The 7,940-nt window shown below is 28.8% G+C and overlaps 1 long non-coding RNA gene across 2 annotated transcripts; it reads left to right on the plus strand.

The window, feature by feature from the left end:
- Positions 1–299: 299 nt before the first annotated feature.
- LOC146993230 (uncharacterized) lies at positions 300–6,461 on the plus strand. 2 transcript variants are annotated; one of them, XR_015038503.1, is made up of 3 exons: positions 300–382; positions 5,096–5,185; positions 6,060–6,461. It is a non-coding gene; the product is annotated as an uncharacterized LOC146993230 (long non-coding RNA). The 2 variants fall into 2 exon arrangements; XR_015038504.1 differs by lacking the exon at positions 300–382 and adding an exon at positions 1,271–1,944.
- Positions 6,462–7,940: the final 1,479 nt, after the last annotated feature.

Consider the following 7,940-nt stretch of genomic DNA (forward strand, 5'->3'; position numbering starts at 1 on the left):
GTAATATATATACGAGACAGTTCTCCTTAGAAAGTCCTCTACGAAGGCATCCCTCCCGTTAGGCAGATAGCCCTCGAGACTTTGCCATAATCGCACACACACACTCTAAATCTCGCAGGGTGGGATTTGGAGGGTGAAGCAGTTTTCGCTCCGTTTTCGTGTCAAACAAAGCAAATTTACTGTCTTGGTAGCAGAACATGTTTCCCACTTGCAATAATAACCTTGGGGAAGGGAGTGAATTGAAGGAGCAGGACGACCCCCTGTCTTGCCATTGTCCACCCAGACTGACCAAACAAGTTTGCTAAGTCAAAGAACGTTCTTTGGCTAAGCGCCATTTCAAGCGAGGACAGTCGTAACAATGGATACAGCTCCTTTGCCAAAAGTAAGTTCGCTTTTAAAATATATATACAATATCTTAATTATTATAAATTAATATAAATATCTTAATTATTATAAATTATAGTTAGATTTATGTGTCAAAATTTAAGTATGTAATAAAAAGTAGTTTTAGTTTGCTCTTTTTTTTTAGGTGTCTGTAAATTTGCTTTAAGAGTGTAATGCTGTAACGTAGTTTTATTTATTACGTACTGCTAACACAATGAAAGCTGTACGTATGGATGGTACTTTTTGTAAATAATTCTTAACATTATTTTTATTTTTGAACAATTTACACAAAGCTATCGAATTTAGTTATTTAAATTTAGTTTTGCATGCATTCCTATTTCAAATAGGAAGAACAGCGGTGGAAAAAAAAAATGCATACTAAAGTTTTGATTTTTTTTATAACACAAGTGTGTAAATTATTTGGTAGTATTGGAAGAAATAAAAACCGTATACTTTACTGAATTTCCTATTGAAGTCATATCGTTTTCAGCTTCTAGTAGTTTTTAATAGATTTTTAATTTTCATTTTTTATAAATTCTGCTTATAGTTTGTGACAATAAAATTCACTTACTGTTGCAAAGCTGAATTTTTCCAAAATATAAATACTTGCACTACCTGGGTCATATCAGCATTCTAAAACTTATATTTTTGCAAATATGTTGTTATTCTCGAGAGTGTAGGTGTAGCTACAAAAGTCCGGGAGGCCAATAAAGCTGATAAGACGGCTTTCCGTTTACGATTTAAAAAAAATCTTGCATTCTTTAAAAAAGACTGAAAGCTTCAGATTTTAAATTACGTCCAAACGGGCGTTTTTTTAACATTTTGTGTGTTACCTTTATTTATTAAATATCATGTTCTCCGCACTTAAACCATAAAAACATTCAACAGCAATATCGCAAAATAATTTTAAAATGAACATATCTTTAGAATTTCCAATACAGAGTCTCGCGAGCTGGAGGTATATATATATATATATATATATATATATTTTTTTTTTTTTTTTTTTTTTTTTTTTACACGAGCAGTCTTGCCATTGCTCGCTTTGAAATCGTTTACTTTGTTAATCAAAAATTCGTTGAAGTATTACAAAATATTAAATAATAAAGAAAATAATAAAACCAATTTCAAATTCAAATTAGGGCTTCCACATGCCCATATTCTATGGAAGATTACCTTATTCAAATTTTGTTGGCTCTAGGTGCCGTTGTTTTATTACAATGCGAGAAACATACATACATTCATGCAGATTCTTCATTATTTAATTTCTTTAAATATAATGTTTGGTGGCAGCAATTTGAAATGAAACATATCGGGAATCGATGCAAAATGCCAAAACGAAATTAACAGTCCTTCTGGGAGAATTGCCCCTTTGGACTAAAAAAAACCCAGCTATTAAAAAAAAAAAAAAAAAAAAAAATAAGTTTTGATTTTCTGATGACAAACTGAAAACTATTGTATTATTAAATGTTCCAGGTCTACTCTGTTTTTAATTAAAAACTATACCGAGTCCGGATTTTTGAAAATTCCAGATATTCAGTTGACTTTATATGCTATATACATGTATTTATTTTATGCTAAATATGTATTTACTGACAAATATACGTATATGCCAATATATAATATGTACACCAAATGTTTATTTCTTTTAATGCAAATAAGAAAATTAAAAAAACAGTATTTATTTTTAAAAAATGTAAGGCATGTTTTTTTCAGACTTAATTAAATAGTAAAATTCGTACATGTCTAAACATTTTTATTTCAACTGAAACAAAACGACTTTTTTATATGTAAGCCATAAAACCTAAATGTTTGATGCATTTTTATTTTATAATATGAAAATTAAGCAATATTGCCTTATATTTGTGGCAGCGCCTATCATATTTAGAAAATTAACTTATTTTATTAACAGATAATAGAATGCACAATTAAAAAACAGCTTCCCCTACCTTCTATTGCGGGAGAAAACCTAATTCGACGAGTTATTTTTATTTATTTATTTCCCCCTTCTAAGAAAACTTGTCAGGCATACTTTCAATATTGTTGAAATATATACTAATTTAAACATGATAATTCTAAAATGATTCATAGATTAATTCATATACATCAACTCAATAGTTAGAAAGTTAAACTAATGACATTTACTTATTACTTTTCAAGATTAATGCTTTTTCATTTCAATTAGTTATTATATCTTCTCCTAGTGATATTAAAATGAGTGAGAGGATCTGATAAAGTAATGTTCAAAATAATATAATTGTTTACATTAGCAAAAGCTATTGTTGTATCAAACAAGTCTTATAAACCTTTTCTTATCCACAGTCCTTTAAAGTAGGAAAGAAATGTAAGTAACCTGATTTTAATAAACTCATATGAATTCATTTTCTGGTTTAGATAGGATTTAAAGACCCAGGTAACACAGCTTGTTTATATTTTCAATAACTAAGTTATGTGAACACTGTTAGAGGTGTAGCCAGAGTTCTTGCTGCCTCGCTCAGTGCACAATAAAAAGGTCTATAAAATGTCAAAATGATATATATAAAAACAAAATATCTGGGTTTATTTTTGAAATAAAACATTAATTCTAATACCGTAAAGTACTATTTTGTTTGTTTTCCTATACACAAAATCATTAATAGTATTCTAAAAGTTTGATTTAATACTCTATCAGCTGATTTGTAGACAGTATGGTACAATTTCTCAGTCTTAGGTGTTTTTTAATCCTTTGGAATTGCATTCTGAAATTTTATGAACTGCAGAAGTTCAAAGTTACCATCCTTCCACCTGCCTTCGAAAACACTACCGCAAAGAATCCAGTAAATGTAAACGCTGCAAAAGCACAAAGCTGGTAGAATTCTCTTGCGGCCTCCTCGCTTTCTTTCGCTGCTGTTCAAAATTTATTTGCATGTCTCATTTTTTCTCAATTTATTATTATTTTGTCTGATTTCCGTGCTATGTTTCCTAAAAGTGATTTTTAAGTGTTTGCAAAGAAAATTTACAAAACTGCATACTCGAGTACTTGTCTCGGCATGAAATTAAGCATAATGGTTGAGATACAGTCAAAGAAATATTAAATTGCGTTTAAAGAATGTTTCCTTCTAAGATAATATGTTGCCGAAAATTTTCTTAACGGAACAGTTTTTGGGACAATTTTGAGAAAATGGGGGAAGGCCAAATTGATTTCAGTAACTAATATTTACTTTATGTAAATTTTACTTACGTATGCTTAATATTATATTTCTTGCTGCTCATTCAGAGTCGTAGCTAGGGTTTTCAGCGCCCAGGGACAACTGAAGATTTCGCGCCCCCTACTGCTTGCCAAGGATGGAAAACATTTAATTCTAAAATGCCGTAACATCAGTTTGGCGCCCCTTGGATCCTGCGCCCGGGGACAGATGCCCCTTGTCCCCCTCTAGCTACACCCCTGCGCTCATTTTAATTTATATGCCCTAAATACCATGTTTAACAGGCTGTTAACTAACAAATGCTTAATATCATGCTTTTTCTCCGAACATTAATGCACATCCCCTAAATAATACCCACTAGCGGCAAAGTCGCTGAGCACTGGTAGTTCGGTCCAGAGTTTGAATCGCATGAAGGAGCTGGATGCATGGACTTTTTTGTGGTTTTCTCCATGTGTAACGTGTATACGAACCAGTTTGCCTTACAAAGACCTCCACGGAGGCATCCTTCCCATTAGGCAGATTTTTGATGGCATGTCAGCAACTAAAGAACAAATAAAGGCTTTGAAAAGCTGTCAGAATTTTATCGAACCTGTCGAAATTATGCTTGGCAGTAGATTGGATCAAGCTCTGAATACAAAAACAGGTCAATTTGAAACCAAAATTGTAAAAGAAACATTTCAGTATGTTTCAGTCATTAAAACAATTGAAATGGTTTTGTCTAATAGCCATGTAAGAAATTGTATCGAAACTGAAACAATTTCTAATGATAGACATTTAAAAAACAGTTTTCATCTTTTTATGTCCCAAGAATTTTGAAATATGTGGAAACAAAACGCCTTGATCTTCTGGTACCAAGTATTGCTGATTTCAGTGGTAAAAATCTTTAAAAATTTAACTAGGATTATAAATGATAGAATTTATTTAGGATTATAAATGATAGAATACTTTAAAACTTTTCTTTGTTTACTTTTTAATTACCTAGAGTAAAGTAATTTTGCATCTATTACTCACATTCGTCTTTATTCGTAAATGGCTTATAGTTTGTTTCTTCTGGCTCATAAAGGTAAGCTGTAAATGCATGTGCCTCTAGTGCCAAAGGTCTTTTTAATGATATTTTTGCAAACATTATGTAATAAACGTGTGTATTTATATATATTAGAGAGAGATGACCTAAAAGCATTAGTTTTGCTCAGCTAAAATTATTGGAAAGAAAGAGGGGAAAAGGTTTTATTCATTATTAATGAGTAAATATTTGGCATAAGTCTATGCATAAAAAATAATTTCATATGCTTAGCTATAAAATTCTTTTCATAGGATAATATTTTTAGTTTGCAGTGTATGTATATGTAAATAAGCTATTGATACTAATGTAAGTGAGCTGAGCTGCATATCCTTTGAAATTTGCTACATATTCTATCTTGAAAGGTTCATGTGTGATATTTATATAGTTTCAATCAATTATTATATTTCACATGCAATTTTTATCCAGTATATGTCTTTTATATATTTTTTTATTTTTATTTTTGTAGGGTAAAGGCAAAGCAAGTATTTTAGCATCAGGCTGTTATTTGAAAAAAATTAAAAAAATCCAAATTTTGCACTTCTAATATTTGCTAAATGTAAGTATTGAGGAATTTTGATATGCTTTGCACTAACTTTCATTTTAAGAGGGCAGATTATATTAAAATGAGCCATTTTACAACAGTGAATGTATTTGGCCTCATGTTGCTAAAATTCATCTTCTCAGGCTGCTTTCGACTATTGTACCCACAGATGATGCATGGTCATTTAGCTAATTTCTGTAGAATTGGAATTGCACTGATTTGAATGTCACCTACATACTAGCAAATATTTCAAGAGAATAAGATGGTTTGTAATATGTGTGATGCCTTTACATGATCTAAATCTAAAGCATGACACTAATCATATATATGCATGTATATACAGTGAACATAGATTTTTTTTTTTTTTTTAACTTGTAAAGTGATGGAAAAATTGCTTCAAGGTGAAATTCAAAAGATACACTTCCAGCCAGACTATAGCGATCATGAAATCAAGAACAAACATCTTTACAATAACAATAGTTTATTATGAACAACAATAGTTTATTATGAAGGGATGATACTTGTTTTTATAAGGAAAAGACAGACTAATTCTCCATATAGTTTGTTCTTTTTACATTTTTATGTACATTATTTATTACATTTTTCATTAAGAAGCAATGCACAAATAGACTATCCTATTCTATATTTGCATCAATATAATATTTACATATTCCTATATGTATTTATACTGCATTTTTACAGAAACTAAAAGCAAAAGACCTCTATGTGAATAAAATTACTAGGAATTACTTATTTTTGAAAGAAGAACAAATTTTCTGGCGATATTTTTTAATTGGAAAGATATACTTTCTAGTATGGCTCATTGATATTTGACTTGTCCTAATAGATAGGTAATGGATGTATTCTTAATAAAGAAATTTATTTTCAGGAAATAGAAGACATGGAATCTCTTGGGCCAGCTCAGAATAAACAGCCCATTATAGTGTGTATTACAAGTTCATTCTATATTAAAGCAGTAAATCACTTAATAACATGCCCAAATCATGCCATGAAGGCATTTGACATTCTATTTAAAACTAATTTTGTATTTAGCGTTCAATATGCACATACATCAACAAATTTTTATAATTTTGTGGCAAGCCTTTTGTATAATGTCAGCAATCCTAGAGCTTGTGGGGACTCTTTAAATACATGATTGAGTATGAATTTATTGCATTCTGTACATGCATTACATTTCATATTTTTAATGTCATTTTATTGTCATATTTTCCATTTTTATATATGTATATATATGTACATATATTTCCTAATAAAGAGTTTTTCATGCATTGCTTGTTTTCACTTATATTTAAAATACTTCGTTCATTGAAATTAATATAATTCTGCAGTTATGGTAATGATTCCTATTCGGATTTAATCAGCAAATGAAATACATAATAATTTTCAGCAGAATTATGAAAAATGAATTTTTAGCTTACACATGTGAGCTATAATCCTTATTATTTCACTTTAAAATTTACTTTATTTTTCCCAAATGAGACTTGGAATTAGCATATATAAAAATAAGTTATAGTCTAAAAGTATATGTAAGCATTTATTCACCTGTAATGATTAATGTATGGGAATTTGTATGCATATAACTTCTCAAAAATAGAAAGTGTAACAAGCTAACTGAAGATTTTAGACTTTATTCATAATTTGGGGTAATAATTAATTTTAAGCTCTTCATAATTATGTAATAAGAAATAAAAACATTTCTTTTGCTATATTTTGTGCAATATATGGAGCTAAAAAAATAGCATGAGAGTATTTTATGGTTACTTATTTTCTGAATCTCATACATTGAAAATAAAGCTGAATAGTTTTCATGTAAGGGAAATTAAATTCGCATTTGTTTCTTAGTTCAATGTATATTAAAATTTATTATTCGATTTTTTATGCATATTATGCTCAAGTAGACAAACTACTAGTAACATCAATTCACAAATTGTATTAATATATTCACTTATAAGTAGCATTTTAAGAAGTTAAATCTATCAGATTATGATACAGGTTTACTGACACATATATATATGATCAGCTGTTCTAACACATTCAAATTTTCATTATAAAATTTGTCAAGAATTATTTTTAATAAATTACTTTTCCAACTAGTAAGATTATTTAATGGAAAATTTAGCTTACAATTTACATGATTACGTGCCCAAATCTTGTGAATAAGCATAATTTGCTTTTTTAAATTAAAATATGTATACAAAATTTAGAATGTATATCAGTATATATATATATATATGATTCATCTAAAATGATTTTATTAAATTTCTTTTATGAAAATAAGCATTTTTTGATTTCTCAAATCAAATTTTGAAAATATCTGAAATATTTATTCAAAGTTTTAAGTACCTGAAAAACCTTATTTTTTATTCAAAAACTAAGTTTTTCATTGCGAATATCTTGCTATTCCAGTTTTTATATATAAGTTTCATTGACGTTCTTATTTTTATTGCTTACTACACATAAAGGTTCTGTAAAATAAAATATATTCTGTGAATTCAAAGTAATTTCACATCAGAAGTACTGTGAGGAAGTGATAGTGTTAAGTATTTCAGAATGTTAACTACACCGAATTTTCAATATTTTAATATGGATGTAATTTTTTATATGTATATTTCGTTAGATTTGGAAAGAAAAACTATATGTCTAAACAATGAAGATATGATTGTCTTTAAACTGTGTTTTTTTATTTCAGTGATGGTCTACTTTGATTCATAATCCAGTTTTTATATATAAGTTGCATTGACGTTCTTAT

This window comes from Stegodyphus dumicola, chromosome X1 (assembly GCF_044657685.1).
Source record: "Stegodyphus dumicola isolate Sdum_Otavi_A_Nest chromosome X1, ASM4465768v1".
Taxonomy (NCBI): domain Eukaryota; kingdom Metazoa; phylum Arthropoda; class Arachnida; order Araneae; family Eresidae; genus Stegodyphus; species Stegodyphus dumicola.